Raw genomic sequence first — 18,048 nt, forward strand, 5'->3', positions numbered from 1 at the left:
GCCATAGCAGAGAGCTAGATTAGAAGTGGAGCAGCCATGACTCAAACCGGCTCTGATATGGGATGCCAACGCTGCAGGCCAGGGCTTTAACCTGCTGTGCCATAGTGCTGGCCCCAAGAATATACATTTAGAACTGTGAAAAGGGTTTCAAGTCTTCACTTTGTGTGTTATTTCCAATTCTTGATTATTGATGCTGGCACAGTAAGTTCATTTACTGCTTCACTAAGCGTACAAGTTGAGGGGCAGGCATTTTGCCTAGTGGTGTTAAGACACCCACATCCCACATCAGAGTACCTGAGTTCAATCCCCAGCTCCAACTTCTGACTCCAGCTTCCTGCTAATGCAGATCCTGAAGGGCAGCAGTGGTGGCTCAGATGGTTGGGTTCCCATCACCCACATGGGAGACCTGGATTGAGTTCATGGCTTTAGCCCCAGCCTAGCCCTAGCTGTTGTGGGAATCTGGGGAGTGAACCAGCAGATGGGAGTTTTCTCTCTCTCTCAAAAGTTTTTTAAACTAAAAAATACTACTTTGGTACCATCCTATACAGAGCACTTGGGCAATGTGGGTGAATTTTAAAATAAATAGAGCCCAATGTCGGTTGTACTCAGAAGCATTGTATAGTTGAAGATATTAAACATATGCATAAGAAAAATTACTTAATTATGAAAAACAACCATACAAGAGTGAGTGGTGGGGACTAAGTTCTGTAGGTTTGTAAATGTTAGCTCCCTTGGTTGTTTGAATGGGCCCACAAAGCACATAAGTTTCTCTCATTGTAGGGCCAGCTTGGTGATGTAGTGGGCTAAACCTTCACCTGTGGTCCCAGAATCCTATTTGGGCACCAGTTTGAGTCCTGGCTGCTCCACTTCCAATTCCAGCTCTCTGCTATGACCTGGGAAAGTAGTAGAAGATGGCCCAAGTACTTAGTCTCCTGTACTCATGTGGGAGACCTGGAAGAAACGCCTGGCTCCTGGCTTCAGCCTGGCTCAGCCCCAATTGTTGCAGCCATCTGGAGAGTGAACCAGCAGATGGAAGAGCTTTCTCTCTCTCTGTCTCTGTCTCTCTCTCTCTGTAACTCTACCTCTCAAATAAAAATAAACAAAATCTTTTAAAAAAAAAGATTTCCTCATTGGAAAATGCAAGAGAGACAGGGGAAGTGGGGGGCTCAGCTGATTGCAGCATGAAAAAGTGGGAAATAGAAGGAGGAAGAATATTCTATTTAAGAAAGAATGGGGCAGGTGCTTGGTGCGGTGGTTAAGACACCACTTGGGATGCCCACATCCCCTACTGGCTACCTGGGTTCAAGTCTCAGCTCTGCTCCTGATTCCAGCTTCCTGTTAATGTGCACCCTAGGAAGCTGCAGGGACAACCATGTGGGAGTCCCACATGGAGTTCTGGCTCCTGGCTTCAGCACGGCCCAGCCCTGGCTGTTGCCAGCATTTGTGGGGTAAATCAAAGTATGGCAGACCTCTCTCTGTCTCTCTCCCTGGATCTCTGCCTTTCAAATAAATAAGTAAATAAAAAAAATTTAAAGAGAGAGAGAGAGAAAGGAAGATATAAGTGCAGATAGTATGCTCATGGACCAATGAATAGTCCTATCTGACTGGAGCTGAGATTTCAAATGACAAAAAGCAAGGAAATAATATTTTAATAGCATTAGAAAATATCTAAGATTTCATCAACAAATTCCCTGGAAGAAAGTGAGATTGGAAGGTTAGTTTGATTTATCTGTGTCTAGGAAAAGTTGAAAATGCACATATCACATGTTCTGGTCACTGCCTTGGCGGGAGACAGAATGTTCTCTCACCCTGGGTAATTGAGGGCAATTCAATAAAAGGGCTGTTTACAAAAATGTGAGTAGGGTTATTGGAAACTTTGAAAAACAAGGGTAGCGAAGCCATTTTATGTGGGAAAACTGCAAGCCTGTCACCTAGGTGGCCATTTTTTCACGGGGAAGCAATTAGATGAAGAACCGTAATTAAAAACAAGACAGAAAACAAGGGTAGCAGCAACAGGGGTCCCTGGGGAACACCATTGAGCTCTAGGCCTGAAGGGACAAAGAGAGGGCGTAGCTATCACAACCCCAACCTGGAGCAGAGTGGGGAAGCAGGAAAGCTGCTGGGCGGCAGCCACAGCCTTAGGCAGAGGAATGCGGCCAACCCACAGAGGCCCGGCAGGACAGGAGCCAGGGGCTCAGTCTCCTCCCACCTCCTGCCAACAAGTCCCACCCGCCAAACCCCAGAAGAAGCCAGAAAGAAAGGGAATGCAAGGATTCAGCCCTCCATGGTCAGGTTCCTGGGCACAGAGCGGAGCAGAGGAGGAGGGCCTCTTCGGGGTAGAGGGGAGACATCTGACACCCACACTGCCAGGGTACACGCTACAGAAAACTCCACATGTCTACAAATGGACGTGCACAGATTCTATCTTGCTGCATTGCTTTTAGTAGCCATAAATTGGGGGGAAAACCCACATTTTCACGAGGAGCTGGGGGCTTGTGTTGTGGCATAGTGAGTTAAGCCTCAGCCTGTGATGCCAGCATCCCATAAGGGCACCAATTTGAATCTCAGCTACTCCATTTCCAATCTAATGCACCTGGGAAAGCTGTAGAGGATGGCCCAAGTGCTTGGGCCCCTGCCACCCATGTGGGAGAACAGGATGGAGTTCCTGATTTTGACTTCAGCCTGGTCCCGCCCTGGCCATTGCAGCCATTTGGGGAGTGAACCAGCAGATGGAGAACCTCTTTCTTTGCCTCTCTTTCTCTCTCTCCCTCCAACTCTATCTCCCTTTCTCTCTGTCACTCTGCCTTTCAAATAAATAAATGAATATTTTAAAAAGAAAAAATAAGGCTAGATAAATCGAGGTATGTTCATTTGTTAGAACACAGCATAGCCAGAGTGAGCATTAGGGCTCAGCGGGTCACCCACATCCCATGTCCCAGTAAAATGGATTGTCCTCCACAGTGTGAGTGGCATCACCCAATCCACTGAGAGTCTGAACAGAACAAAAGGCAGAGGAAGGGCCGGAGCAACTGCTCAATAGGCTAATTCTCTGGCTGTGGCGCCGGCACACCGGGTTCTAGTCCCAGTCGGGGCGCCAGATTCTGTCCCGGTTGCCCCTCTTCCAGGCCAGCTCTCTGCTGTGGCCCGGGAGTGCAGTGGAGGATGGCCCAAGTGCTTGGGCCCTGCACCCATGGGAGACTAGGAGAAGCACCTGGCTCCTGGCTTCGGATCAGCGCGGTGCACTGGCCGCAGCTCGCCAGCCGCAGCGGCCATTGGAGGGTGAACCAACGGCAAAAGGAAGACCTTTCTCTCTCTCTCTCTCTCACTGTCCACTCTGCCTGTCAAAAAAAAGGGGGGGGGGGAGACTAGTGGTTCTAGAAGAAGTCTGGACCAGCTGAGGTCATACACACACATAAATTGGTCACTGTGATGCCTCAGGTTAAGCCACGGCTTGCCATTCTGGCATCCCATAATGGCCTGCCAGTTCAAGTCCTGACGGCTCTTATGCTTTTTTTTTTTTTTTTTAAGATTTATTTATTTTACTTGAAAGGCAGAGTTACAGACAGGCAGAGGCACAGAGAGAAAGAGAGAGAGAGAAAGAGAGAGAGAGAGAGAGAGAGAGAGAGAGAGAGAAAGAGGTCTTCCGTCTGCTGGTTCACTCCCCAAATGGCCACAATGGCCAAAGCTGGGCCGATCCAAGGTCAGGAGCCAGGAGCTTCTTCTGGGTCTCCAACATGGGTGCAAGGGTCCAAACACTTGGGCCATCCTCTACTGCTTTCCCAGGCCATAGCAGAGAGCTGGATTGGAAGTGGAGCAGCTGGGACTCAAACCAGCGCCCATATGGGATGTTGGCACTGCAGGTGGAGGCTTTACCGCTATGCCATAGCACTGGCCCCTCTTTTGCTTCTGACCCAGCTTCTTACTAATGCATCCTGGGAGGCAGCAGATTATAGCTCCAGTGCTTGAGCCCCTGCAATCCGCGTGGGAAACCTGGATGGAGTTCCTGGATCCTGGCTCCAGCCTGGCACAGCCCTGGCTGTTATGGGCATTTGAGGAGTGAAAAAAATAATAATAATAACAGGTAGAAGATTCTCTCTCTCTCTTTCTCTCTTTCTCTTTCTTGCTCTGCCATTCAAATAGACGACAATAGATTAAAAAATAAACAAGTCTTAAATAAATAAAATTCTGGTACCCAGGCAGCACAAACATGAGGTAAGTATGGCTTTTACAGATTTATAAGACTGATTATCACCTAGCTGAGCCATCACTGTGAGAAATGCCCACTACAGCCTCCACACTGCTTTTGGTGCATCTCACAACCAGTGTTCATCTCACATCACTGGCAGAATGGTCCTTCTGTTAACACCAGTGTACTGTGCCTGGGAGCTGTGGAATCTGTTCAGGAGAGCACCAAGTCTGTAGTTGGCTCTGAGGATAAATTATCCACCCACCAACTCTAATTTTTTTTAAAATCTAAATACCTTAATTCTGTACTAACTGTATACATAGATAAGCTAGGTGGAAGTTCAAGAGTAAGATAGAGAGAGAGAGAGAGACCTGGGGAAATTTAAAAACACTGATGCCCTCAGCCAGATTCTCAGGGGATGGCCTAAGCATACAGCCGGTGTTTAAATACCCAAGTGTGGGCCTGGAGTCTACACACAGAGCCCACCCCCAATCTGGGGAAGCAGAGCACTGAGATCAAATAATGGAGCCAGGGAGGAATTATTCCTCTTCTCTTCTCGCTCTCATTCTCTACCCCCAACAACAACAACACCAACAACAAAACAGGATAGTGTTACCAAAAGAAAGGGGACAGGGAGAAAAATAGTTACCATGGTTGACATAACAGTGCCTTGGCCTCCAGGATCATGTGCTGGATCTGAACAACAATGACGAGCTGTCTACATCTTATTTTAGCTCAGGACAAGGGTAGAGTTGAACTTGAACCTGTAAGCAAACAAGGCTGCGAATGGAGGCTCCCATACAAATAGCAGCAAAAAGTGTGGATGTATTTTCTAAGCTTAGAGGGAAAGGGATTAAAAATTGAGAGGGGAACTTCTCATTTTGTTTTGCTGTTAAGGTTGATGTCTTATAATGTTGGGAATAGAAAGGTAAATGTTTTTCATCCTTGCCTGCCTCCCAAAGTTGCATCCATGTTGTATAATATAAACTCAGTCAGTTGAGGATATGATTCATAATGATATGTATAAATCTGTTTCTTAATCATAAAGCATGTGTTATTTGTCAATGTTATGATTTTAAGGCCTAAGACAGTGAATTTGGCTTTGTCTCTCTCCTGCTCCACCAGAGACAAAACAATAAAGGGAGTAAAATCTCATTTTTACAAGCTGCATGTGAGATGCCCTGTGTGCGGTGGTGAGGAGTTGCTGCTCCAGGTGGGAACACCTTGCTTAAAGAGCAAACCGAAGGCGAGGGAGTTTGGCCCAGCAGTTAAGATGCCCAAGGCCTGTGTAGGAATACTTGGGTTGAATATCCTTCTCTGGCTCCAGTTCCTGACTCCAGGTTCATGCTAATTCAGACCCTGGGAGGCAGCCCTGATGGCTCAAGTAATAGGGTTCCTGCCATCCACATGGGAGAGCTGGCTTTGGTTCTCAGCTCCTCGCTTCAGTGCAGCCTTTGTAGGTATTCAGGGAGTGAACCAGGAAAGGAGAATCTCCCTCTGTCTCTCACATAAAGGAAAAGATAAAATTTAAACAAGATCAATCAGTCAGTCAGGCACCATGGGTTCCCTTTGACAAAGAGCTCCTGCGAGGCTGGAAGAAATGTTGTGTTCTGGAATGATTTTTACTGCAGAATTTCTAGCTATGACTCATTAAGCAAAATGTTTCCAAGGATCACTGATTCTTACCTGCACCTAAGGGCATCTCAAAAATTTCATGGAGGGGCCGAGGTGGTGGTACAGCAGATTAAACTGCTGCTTGGAACACAGGCACCCCGGAGTGCTGGTTCAAGTCCTAGCTGCCCTGCCTCTGACCCAGCGTCCTGCTAGTGTGCCTGAGAAGCAACGAATAAAACCCACGTGGGAGACCTGGAGAGGCCTGAGGATCTGGGAGTCCAGGCCCCACCACTGTAGTCCTTTAAGGAGTGAACCAACAGATGAAAGATCTCTTTCTCTTTCTCTCTCTCTCTCTCTTTCTCTTTCTCTCTTTCTCTCTTTCTCTCTCTCTCTCTTTCTCTCTGTTGCTCTGCCTTTCAAATAGATAAATCTTTTTTTAAAAGTTCATAGAAGATGGAATTAAAACATAAGTTTATTTTGGTGCAAGAATTTTTGAAATCATTTATAAGAAGGGCTTCATAAAATTCATAAAAAATGCATATTATGGCCGGCGCCGCGGCTCAATAGGCTAATCCTCCGCCTGCGGCGCCGGCACCCCGAGTTCTAGTCCTGGTTGGGGCACTGGATTCTGTCCTAGTTGCCCCCCTTCCAGGCCAGCTCTCTGCTGTGGCCTGGGAGTGCAGTGGAGGATGGCCCAAGTGCTTGGGCCCTGCACCTGCATGGGAGACCAGAAGAAGCACCTGGCTCCTGGCTTCGGAACAGCACGGTGCACCAGCCGCCGCGCACCAGCCGTGGCGGCCATTGGAGGGTGAACCAACGGCAAAAGGAAGACCTTTCTCTCTGTCTCTGCCTCTCACTGTCTACTCTGCCTGTCAAAAAAGAAAAAAGAAAAAAATGCATATTATGCAAAAACTGTGTATGGATTTCAAAAATTTCTGCACCAAAATAAACTTATATGTTAATTCCATTTTCCCACACACTTTTTGAAGCGTCCATGTACACCCAACTCCCATTTTCTGAGAGTCAAGAACACAATACTGACCATAATAAAGACAGTGTCTTTTGGTGACTTCTACTGTGTAGGCGCCATGTTGGATATTTCATCTGCCATAGTTTATTTACTCTTCATCATGACGCTCCTCAGGTCGCTTGGTTGACCTGGGTATATCTGAGCTAGGTTTTTCCCACTTTCCCCATGGTTCCCTTGGTGGGTGAATTGTGTGCCCTGGTTCCTTGTGTGCCTCAGAACACCGGGGATCCCTGGGACTGGCAATTGCAGCCCTGCTGCTAGATCTCCCAGTTGTCGATGGCCTGTCTCTTTGGCCTTCCTCCAATGAGCTGCCAATGGCCTCCCCTACTCCTGCTTGGACTGGCCCTTGGACATGACTGTCACTCTGTCTCATAGCAGTGCAGGTCCATCTATATTTTCCCCTTAGACTGATCTCCTGGTCTTGCCATTTTCTCCAAGGCTCGTGTGAAAGAAAATTGACCGCTATGCACTTATGTCTAGACCAGTAGCTTCTGCCTGTTCCCACAGGTCTGCCTGATTTCAGACCGAGGCTGGTTGTAGTGTGGGCTATTTCTGTGATTTTTCAGACATCAGACACATGATCTAAGCAGGGGTTGCATAGTGTTTACTCCTGGGGGACTGGAAGATTCTGTGTTAAAAATATGAGTGCGGGGGAGGGGGGCACAGTGGCGTGGTGGGTAATGCTGCTGTCTGCAGTGCTGGCGTCCCATATGGGTGCTGGTTTGAGTACCGGCTGCTCTGCTTCTGATCCAGCTCTCTGCTATGGTCTGGGAAAGCAGTGGAAGATGGCCCAAGTCCCTGGGCCACTGCACCTGTGTGGGAGACCCAACGGAAGCTCCTGGCTCCTGGCTTCGGGTCAGCCCAGCTCTGTTGTGGCTATTTGGGGGAGTGAACCAGCAAATGGATGATCTCTCTCTCTCTCTCTCTGCCTCTCTGTAACTCAGCTCTTTTCAAATAAATAAATAAATCTTTTAATATATATGTATGTGGTATCAAAAGTATTTTCAATAATAACTTTTGTGTTTTTCCAATGGTACAAATATTGGAGTTTTTAATAGACAACATATAAAATACAGAAAAACATAAAGAAGCAAAATCACCCAAAGTGAAAGAGCTCCCATCACTGTTTCACTCCCTAAACGCTTGCAACAGATGGGACTGGGCCAGGCTGAGTCCGGGAACTGGGGAATTCAATCCAGGTCTCCCTTGTGGGCGGCAGGGGTCCAATTACTTGAGTCATCTCTGGTGGATTCCAGAGTCTGCATTAGCAGGACGCTGGAGTCAGCAGCTGGGCCAGGTAGAGAACCCCGATAAGGCTTCTTAGCTGGTGGTTAACAGCTACACCAAATGCCCACCCCTCCATTTGCTTTTAACAAAGGGATGAATCAGTGAAGTAGGCAGGTTCCTGCAGTGGCCCCTGAGTTCCTGCTTGTCCCATTCACTGGGGCTGGAAAGGAGTCGGCCTGGGTAGGGGTAGAGGTGGGAAAGATGGGAGTCTGAGAGGAGTTAGGAAGGCTCCCAGCAAGGCTAGGTGAAGCCTTCACCACCCTGACCACTAGGCGGAACTTCCAAGGCCAACCCACACTCTTCCTTAGCACACTTCTAACGTATCTGCTCCGTGGGGCTTTAAATAGCCACGTGATAGGGCTCTTTTGCAAATATTAGGCCACTTATCCTCAAAAATGAAACAGTGAGATAGGCAAGGCAGACAGAACTTCCCGGTCTAGTCACGAGAAAACTGACCCTGGGACAGGATGCAACTTGTCACAGGTTCCCCTCCCCTCCTCCTCCCCCGGCACATCACAGAGCCCTTTCCCAATCCCAGTGGCCCCAAAAGCTGGACCAGTAAGTATCCCTTGAGTCAAGAGAGTGAAATTGATGAATTATAGCTAGTAAAATGACTCCTTCTAAAATGGTTTAAAAGGTGTGATAAGTAAGAGGGTACTTCAAACAGCTTGTGGAAATGGAGTTAGAAGAGAAGTATATTTTGGTGCAAAAAAATTTGAAGTCCATGCATGCTAGGGGACTCCAAAAAGTTAGCAGGGAATGCGTGTTGTGAAAAAACTATGTGTGGGTTTCAAAATTCTTTTGCACTTAAATAAATGTTTTTAAACATTTTTATTTATTTATTCTTCACTTATTTGAAAGGCAGAGAGATGGAGAGACAGAAAGATCCCATCTGCTGATTCATTCCTCAAATGCCCACAACAGCCTGGCCAAAGCTAGGAATGAGGAATTCAGTCTGGGTCTCCCACAAAGGTGGCAGGAGCTCAAGCACTCGGGCCATCTTCCGCTGCCTTCCCAGAAGCATTAGCAGGGAGCTGGATGGAGCAGTTGGAACTCAATCCAGCACCCATATGGGATACTAGCACTGCAGGCAGCATTTTAACCTGCTGCTCTACAATGCCAGGTCCAAGGGACACAAGTACTGAAGCCATCACCTGCTGTCTCTCAGGGTGTGCCTTAACAGGAAACCAGAATAGAGAGTGGAGCCAGGACTCAAACCCAAGTACCTTGAGCTGAGGGGTGTGCTTTCCCAAAAGGCATCTAAACCAGGGCATCAGATCAAACATGTGTCTCCTAAAGAAATATCTTCGAATCCCACTGTCCATGAACTTCAGCAAGTACCCCTGTACAAGGGATTCCTTAGGCTCCTAGGCAGGTTCCTGCTCATCTCCTGGGGTTATTGGACCCCTCCCACCTTAAATTCTGCCTCCCCGCACTCGATGACCAACTGAATGCACAAACATCGGCTAATGGCCAGACCATATATGGCGATAGAACTCTGACCCACAGCCTCTGCAGCAAGCAGCTGGGGAAGCCTAGTCCTTTGGCTTCCAACTCAGGATCCCTACCACCTTGCCAACACAGAACCAACAACAAAAAGCCCAGTACGCACCCCACACCAATCACATAACACGTCCCACTTCTTGGTGGGTCAGCTCCACTTTCCCCACACCAAGCACCTGCCAGCCAGAGCCTTTTCCCCTTTGTTCTCCACGGCTCTCTCACTGCCCCATCTGCCTTGAGTCTCTGCCAAACACAAGCGACGTGGCTGACTCCTTTACTACAGCAAGCTCGAAATAAATTGCCTCTGTCCTCGTGCGGGTTGTCTTCATTTACTTCCACATGACTGGATGAATAATAAAAGACATTACAAAGCCGGTTTATGAAAAGACATCAGTTATTAAGCATTTGTAAAGTGCGTTACAATCTTTCAGCATGCTTCGTAAACACCTCGTGAAGTTCTGATGTCCCCATTGCAGAGCTGAGAAAATTGAGAAGGCAACAGGAGGCTGAGTGACTTGCCCCAAGCGTGTACGCAAACACAAATCCTCCTGGGTCTGAGAGCTGTTGTTTATCCACCATATTTTGGAATCATTACCATTTTAAAGCATTTTACTCTGGGTTGAGTGAATATTAAGAAGTGGATTGTATTTCAGTCTGGCAGGCGCGAAAGTATTGTTTTTAGTTTGTTTTTCTAAGTTTTAGTAGACACCATATGGCCTCCATTAACTTTACTATGTAGCACAATTCTGAAGATAGTTTCTTTTCCAAAAAATTTTTCACCGTAATTTAACATTTTAAAGTTCAGCGCACACCATCAACTCTTGATACTTGTTTTTCTCAATATTGGGCTTTTTTCCCTCTCCACTGCAGGAGGGAAGGAGGAGACCATAAATCCAGCCAAGGATTTGCTCGGTTGTAGTGGCTGGGGACAGTGTCCAAAGTTATGTATGGGTGGAGGGAGGGGTGAGCGAGTGTGACAGTGTGGGGCTTTGCTCTTCTGCAGACCGTGGCACCACAGTTAAGACACCTCTTGGAACGCCCACATCCTCTATTGGAGGACTTGGGTTCAAGTGAGGCTGCAGGTGATGGCTGAAGTGCTTGGGTCCCTGTCACCCATGTGGGAGACCCAGATGGAGTTCTGGGCTCCTGGCTTCAGCCTGGCCCAGCCCTGCCTGTTGTGGGCATAAGTGAATGAGTGAGGGTGAATAAGTGCATGGTGCGGGTGAAGCTGGCTGTGAGGAGCTGTGAGGGGATGGCAGCTGGCACCGCGTCAGCCTGTCCCGGGTCTCCTCACTTGCCACAGGAGCCACGCCTGGGAGCAGAGGGCACGCTGCCAGGGAATGCTGTTCCCAGGGCCTGAGCAGCTGAGGGTGGTGCTGAGCAAAGGGAAAAGCACAGCAGGACGAGGGGCAGCCCAGGCCTGAGCTTAGGAAGAGCCCCTCTCCTAGGGTGGGCAATTCTTTCTTTTTAAGACGTTTTTAAATTTTGAAATATTTATTTGAAAGGCAGAGTGGAGAGAGAGAGAGGAGAGAGAGAGAGAGAGAATCTTCTACCCCCTGGGTCTCTCCCCAAATGCCCAAAACACACAGGGCTAGGCCAGGCCAAAGCCACCTGGAACTCCATCTGGATTGCCCCTGTGGGGGGCAGGGCCCCGAGGACTTGAGCGATCGCTTGCTTCCACCCAGGATGTACGTTAACAGGAAGCTGGAATCAGGAGCAGAAGTGTGATGCCGGCATCCCCAGCAGCGGCTTAACCCGCTGCGCCACACTACTCACGTCTAGCTCGGAATCTTCTTGTCTGGCTGTATTTGGCTTCCTTTCATCCCAAGAAAAGGCCAAAAGCTTGTGTTCGGAGTTTAGAAGATGTGCGAACTCTCTCGTTAAAGTGTTGGATTATAATCATCAGAATGATGGCATTTCGTCTTTAACAAACCCTAAGTGTCCTCAAATGCTTACGGGTCGCCTCCTGAGTGCCTGGGACACAGGATGTGTCGCAGCACAAACAGCAGGCCGCAGAGGTGACCAGGTCTGACCAGTCCTTCAGCTCCCTGAGCTGTCTTGCTTATCCTTTACTGCACTGTAATTAGGAACAGAAGAGGAAGGAAATCAAGGCAAGGGCTGTAGCCACAGGTGTCAGAGATTAATTGAGTCCAGCAGATAAAAAGAAATGGAAGATGAAGGGCGAATCTTGCAGCAACTGGTAATACTGCCAGTGAGACAGATTACCCAGGTAAAAAGACAAAAACAAAACCTTAGGCAGGGGCTGGTGCTGTGGTGCAGGCGGTTAAAGCCCCAGTCTGCAGTACCAATATCCCATGTGAGTCCTGGCTGCTCCATTTCCCACCCAGCTCCCTGCTAATTCACCTGGGAAAGTAGTGGAAGATGGCCCAAGTCCTTGAGCCCCTGTCACCCATGTGGGAGACTTAGAGGAAGCTCCTGGCTCCTGGCTTCGGACTGGCCCAGCTTTGGCCGTTGTGGCCATTTGGGGAGTGAACCAGCAGATGGAAGATCTTTCTCTCTCTCTCAGGCTCTGCCTCTCTGTAACTCTGCCTCTCAAGTACATAAATAAGTCTTTAAAAAAAAAAGTGCAGGTAATTCTGCTGGTTCTTGATTAAATGTCTATAAGCATAAGAATTACAGAATTTTCTCTTTAACAAATCCTATGTGTTCTCATTTTATTTTTTTGTAAAGATTTGTTTTATTTTATTTATTTGACACAGAGAGAGGGAGAGAGAGAGGACATGGAGAGATCTTCTATCACTCCCCAAATGGCCACAACAGCTGGAGCTGGGACAGGCTGAAGACAGGTGCCTGGAGTTTCATCCGGGTGTCACATGTGGTTGGCAAGGGCTCAAGCACTTGGGTCATCCTTCACTGTTTTCCAAGGTGCATTAGCAGGGAGCTGGATCCTAAAGGGAGCAGTTGGGACTCAAGCTGGCACTTAGATATGAGATGCTGCCATCGCAGGAGGGGGCTCAACCCACTGTGCCACAATGCCATCTTTCATTTTCTTTTCCTTAAATGTAAATGGACATTGCTCATTGAGAACAAGGAAAAAACAAGTGCTTACTAAAAAATGTTTAAATGACATACTACCTAATGAGCTACGAAACTCAAAATGAGACTCTGCCCTCCCAGTGCCTGGGTATGTGTTAGCAGATGCATTGTCATATCCCCCTCGTTGGAGCACAGTGTGGTGGGAGAATATTGAACCAAAGGCCTCACTCCTACTTTGGACTGTTAGCTAACTGACGTGAGAATTAGGGAAAAAATCACTTAGATCCTGAGTCTGATTTTGGCCATAAATGTACCCTAAAAATTACCACCATTAAAACTTCCCCACAAATAATTATAAGGGCACACACGTTCTGTGAGCTCATCCTCTCTATAGGCTAAGCACACTGTATTAACTCAGCCCAGCAGACAGAAATAAACAAGATGAAAATGATTGTCTACTGATCCCTCAGCACGTGGTCTTAGTTAAAGTGGGAGTACACTTTAAAAGCGCACCTGGATATTATCCCATACTCCTAAACAACGCACGCAACCGGGATCTTGTCTGGATTTCTCTTCATGACGGAGAAGTTGCTGCCCACGCAACCCATCACGTCACTGTCCATTACTGAAGGGAGTGACCTTCAAAAACAGGCTCTCCAATTCACTCAGGATCATTTTTAGGGTGTCTTCCATGTGCCACCCTGTTAAGCATGGGGGAATAACAGAAAGGTTCCTGTCTCACATATCACTGCCTAGCAGTGTAACAGAGACACCAACATGTTGGAAGGCTCTGGGGGAAATATTTTGCCAAGGGTCTAAGTCAAGAGCCGTGTCAGAAATCCAGGGGGACACACCCTCTTCTGAGAGAGCCTGGGGAGACTGTGGTGGTGGGGGTGATGTTTGAGCTGGGTCTCGCAGGGTGCATGAATGGGAATTTGCCAGGTGGCGAAGAGAAAGGGCGTATACAAGCAGAGGGAACAGCGTGGTTCATCCAAGCATCCGGCACAAGGGAGAAATGTGACCAGAGTCGTGCCTAGATTTTGTAGGCGAGAAGGCAGAAGGAAGGGTGGCTAAGCTGGGGCTGGCCCCATGGTCATGCTGCACTTGGTGATTGAAGGCAAGGCGTGGGGGATCAGGTGTGAGGCATGGAGTTGTGTGTCTTGTGTGTCACACCAGTAAGGTGACTTAAGTTGGATGGAGGATGTGTGTGATGTGGGGGCAGAAGAAGGAGAAACATGTGAGGAAGAATGTCTTCGTCCATATCTTTGCGGTGCTGTAACAGAATACTTGGGCCTGGGCAATTCACAATGAGGTTGATTTCTGACAGTGCTGGAGCTGGGAGGTCCCAGGTCTCAGGGTATCATAAAGGCTTTCTTGCTCCATCATTCCATGATGGAAGGTAGAAGGGCAAGAGGGTGCATCTGTGTGCATGAGAGACGAGGAGAGAGAGAGAGAGAGAGGGAGAGAGGAGGAAAGAGAGCCAAACTCATTCTTTTATCAGGAACTCACTCCCGCAATAATGACATGAGTCCAATCATAGGGGCAGAGCCCATGTGGCCCGATTGCCCCTGAGGGTCCCACTTTCAACATAATTCCATTGGGAGTAGTTTCCAACCCACGAACTTGGGAGCCACATTCACATCACAGCACAGATGAACAGGAGGGGGTGGTTGGAACAGCTGACTTTGAGAAGCAAATTTGAAAGAAAACAGATGAGAGTTGGTAATCATTGTGTTTAAGCTGAGGCAGAGGGCAAACTAGAGTATGACTTTGAAGTCGCTCAGTCCAGGTGAGATTGGGTGGCTGGTGGCACAGCCAACTGAGAGAAGGGACTCAGGAGAGCAGAGGAGGTGGCTCTCCCAGTGTGCCCGACCGAAGAGACTCTTGACTTCAGCACAGGTGCTCGGAGACTGAACACGGCAGCTGAGAAAGTGGATGGAGCCAACCTCGGATTCAGAATACTGACCTAATGTCCAAGCTTTGGGCTCAGCCTGTTGTTCAGTTCAACACTCTGGAAAGCTTATTGTCTAGGCTGTGTCTGATCTACTTTAAGCCCACTTTTGGTGGGGACTCTGGAGCCAGATGGCTTGAGCAGGTGACCTCAGGGAAGTCACTTAAATCTCTGTGTGCTGTGGCTCCATTATCTGCAATGAAAGTTTGTGAACTCTCCACAAAGTTGCAGGAATGAGTTCAGATGTGTAAAAGTATAGCACATAGCCCAAGTACCTTGGAGGCATTTGCTATCACCATTAATAAGTAATGGAGGGGCTGGCGCTGTGACGTAGCAGGTAAAGCCGCCGCCTGCAGGACCGGCATCCCATATGGGCACCAGTTCAAGTCCTGGCTGCTCCACTTCTGATTCAGCTCTCTGCTATGGCCTGGGAAAGCAGTAGAAGATGGCCCAAGTCCTTGGGCCCCTGCACCCATGTGGGAAGACCTGGAAGAAGCTCCTGGCTCCTGGCTTCAGATTGATGCAGCTCTGGCCGTTGCGGCCAATTGGGGAGTGAACCAGCAGGTGGAAGATCTCTCTCTCTCTCTCTCTCTCTCTCTCTGCCTCTCCTCTCTTTGTGTAACTCTGCCTTTCAAATAAATAAATAAATAAATCCTTTTAAAAAAGATTGAATACCCAACTAAAAACAATGCGAATATTAGAGATCTGTGGTCACAGAACAAGACTGAAGTTGACCGTTCCAGGGTCCGTCCTGTTACTTAACCAAGACAGCCAGAATCAGACTCTGCCCACATAGGATTGCTGTGCTCAGCATGTTAATGATTTCCCCCCCTCATTGTGGCAGGAAGGCTGCAGTGGCTCCAAGTTTCAAGTCCTCCCCTGGCCACCACCCTAAGCAGGAAATAAGCAGATGGGGGCCTTCCTCCTGTGTAGGTCTCTTAACTAACACAAAAATCTCTCCAGTTAGTTCTCTGCAGGTGTTCTTTTCGTGGGAACTGGAGCCTAGTCCCACCTGTTAGCCTGTAACCAAAGGCTAACGTGGGGCTGGGGCTGGCTGCTGGGTGTAGCCACTAGTGCCCACCACAGCCCAGAGGCCAGTGAATTTCTGGGGTGCCTAACTCAGGCCATGGGTACGTGGGAAGCAAGAATACAGCAGTGCTCATCCTGAGTGAACCACAGCTTCGTCCTCGAGGGGTCATGGGCTTGTTAACAATAGCTTTTTAATCCAGGTAGCAATATGGGGGTGCATTATGAATTGAACATTTTAATTTTCTTAAATTTTTTTTTATTTCTTTGAAATGGGGCGGGTGAGGGTAGGGAAGAGAGGAGAGGATTCCCCCATCCCCATCTTCTGGTTCACTTCCCAAATTCCTGCAACAGCGAAGGCTGGGCCAGGCTGACGCTGGGAACTGGGACTCAAACCAGGTCTTCCCAGTGAGAGTCATCGCCCACTGCTGCTCAGAAGGTGCATTAGCAGGAAGCTGGAACTGGAAGCAGAGCCAGGACTTGAACCAGGCACCCTGAGACACGGGATGTGGGAACCCCAAGTGGATCTTCACTGCTGTGCCAATGCTCACCCCTAGAAAGGGTATTTTTGAGCATGGGGAACTTCCTCACATTCTCCAAGAAAAAAATTTATATATATAATATAATATAATATAATATAATATAATATAATATAAATATATTTAAAAGGCAGAGCAATAGAAAGAGGGAGAGACAGAGGCAGAGATCTTCCATCCATTGGTTCACTCTTCAAATGGCTACAATGACATAGGTGTGCCATACTACAGCCAAGAGCCTGAAACTCCATCATCCACATGGGTGGCAGGGGCCCAAGTGCTTTGGCCATCACCTGCTGCTTTCCCGAATACATTAGCAGGAAGCTAGATTGGAAGCAGGCCAGGACTCTAAGCTGTGCTCCCATGTAGGATGCTGGCGTTACAAGTGGCAGAACTTGCTGCACAACAAGGCCAGCCTCTCTCATCTGTTCTTCCATCCACTGGTTCACTCCCTAAATGGCCACAACGGCTGAAGCTGGTCCGATCCAGAACCTCCCCATAAACCAAAGGAAAGGGCTTGTAATTCAGTGCGCCTAGTTGGGAGGTTGGCTAGGCTGGTCACTGTTAAAGCTAACTCAACGGCACTGTCCTGTTCTCCTCAATTGCTCTTGCAGCAGCCTCACCCACAGATGGAGAGCTGTGCGTGAAGAGCTGCTCCGGGGCAGGCGCTGTGGCATCATGGGCTAATCCTCTGCCTGTGGCTCCAGCATCCCATATGAGCACCGGTTTGTGTCCCAGCTGCTCCTTCCAATCCAGCTCTCTGCTATGGCCTGGGAAAGCAGTGCAAGATGGCCCAAGAGCTTAGGCCCTTTTGCCCTTGTGGGAGACCCAGAAGAAGCTCCTGGCTCCGGATTGGCCCAGCTCCAGCTGTTGGGGCCATTTAGGGAGTGAACCAGTAGATGGAAGACCTCTCTCTCCTTCTGTCTGTAACTCTACTTCTCAAATAAATATTAAAAAACAAAACAAAACAGAGAGGGAGGAGAAAGGGAGGGAAGGAGGAAAAAAGAAGACTGCTCTTCACATCTTAGGAGGTCTCAAGCCCAGTTGTTGCCCTTCAACCTACAGCCCCACAAGGTCGCCAGAATTTGGTCCCATGGCTTCTCTCCTCCTGTCTGCCGAATGCCACAACTTCCTGTCTAGTCTCCCCAGAAAGTGTCTCCATCATGAGAAAGACAGCAGCAAGGTGCACAGAGAACTATGAGATCCCAGAGACGGCTTTTATAAACACCCACAAAACACCTTCTTTCCACCAGCCCAATCCATGAACAAAAAGAGAATTTTATTTTTTAAAGACTTATTTGAAGTGCAGAGTTAGAGTTAGAGAGAGAGAGAGAGAGAGAGAGAGAGAGAGAGAGGTCTTCCATCCACTGGTTCACTCCCCAGATGGCTGCAACAGCTGGGGCTGGACCAGCTGAAGCCAGGAGCCAAGAGTTTCATCCCAGTCTCCCACTTGAGTAGCAGGGGCCCAAGCACTTGGGCCATCTTCTGCTGCTTTCCCAGGTGCATCAGCTGGATCAGAAGTGGAGTAGCCAGGACAGGAGCTGGAGCCTATTTGGGTTGTGATGCCGGTGTCACAGGTGGCAGCTTTATACGCTATGCCACAACAGTGGCCCTGAGAAATAAATTTCTTAAATTTCAAGGCACCTAGTTTCTAACTGATTCTGATGTACATGTAGATGTTCAATAAATATGAATTAAATTAAAAGACTCAAGGTTTTTATTACTCAACCTACTTAAAGCTTTTGTAAACCTCTTGGGGGATTTGCATCAAGCTGTTAAGTTGGAAAATTTATAAAAGTAGTATTTTCAATAGACCAGCTTCCCTCTTAATGTGCTTGAGGAGCTTAACTATAAACCAGTGGGGAGGGGAGAGGTACCAGGGGGGTGGAGGGAATGGAGGAGGTGAGGAGGAAAGAGG

The sequence above is a fragment of the Lepus europaeus genome, chromosome 6 (assembly GCF_033115175.1).
Source record: "Lepus europaeus isolate LE1 chromosome 6, mLepTim1.pri, whole genome shotgun sequence".
Lineage (NCBI taxonomy): Eukaryota > Metazoa > Chordata > Mammalia > Lagomorpha > Leporidae > Lepus > Lepus europaeus.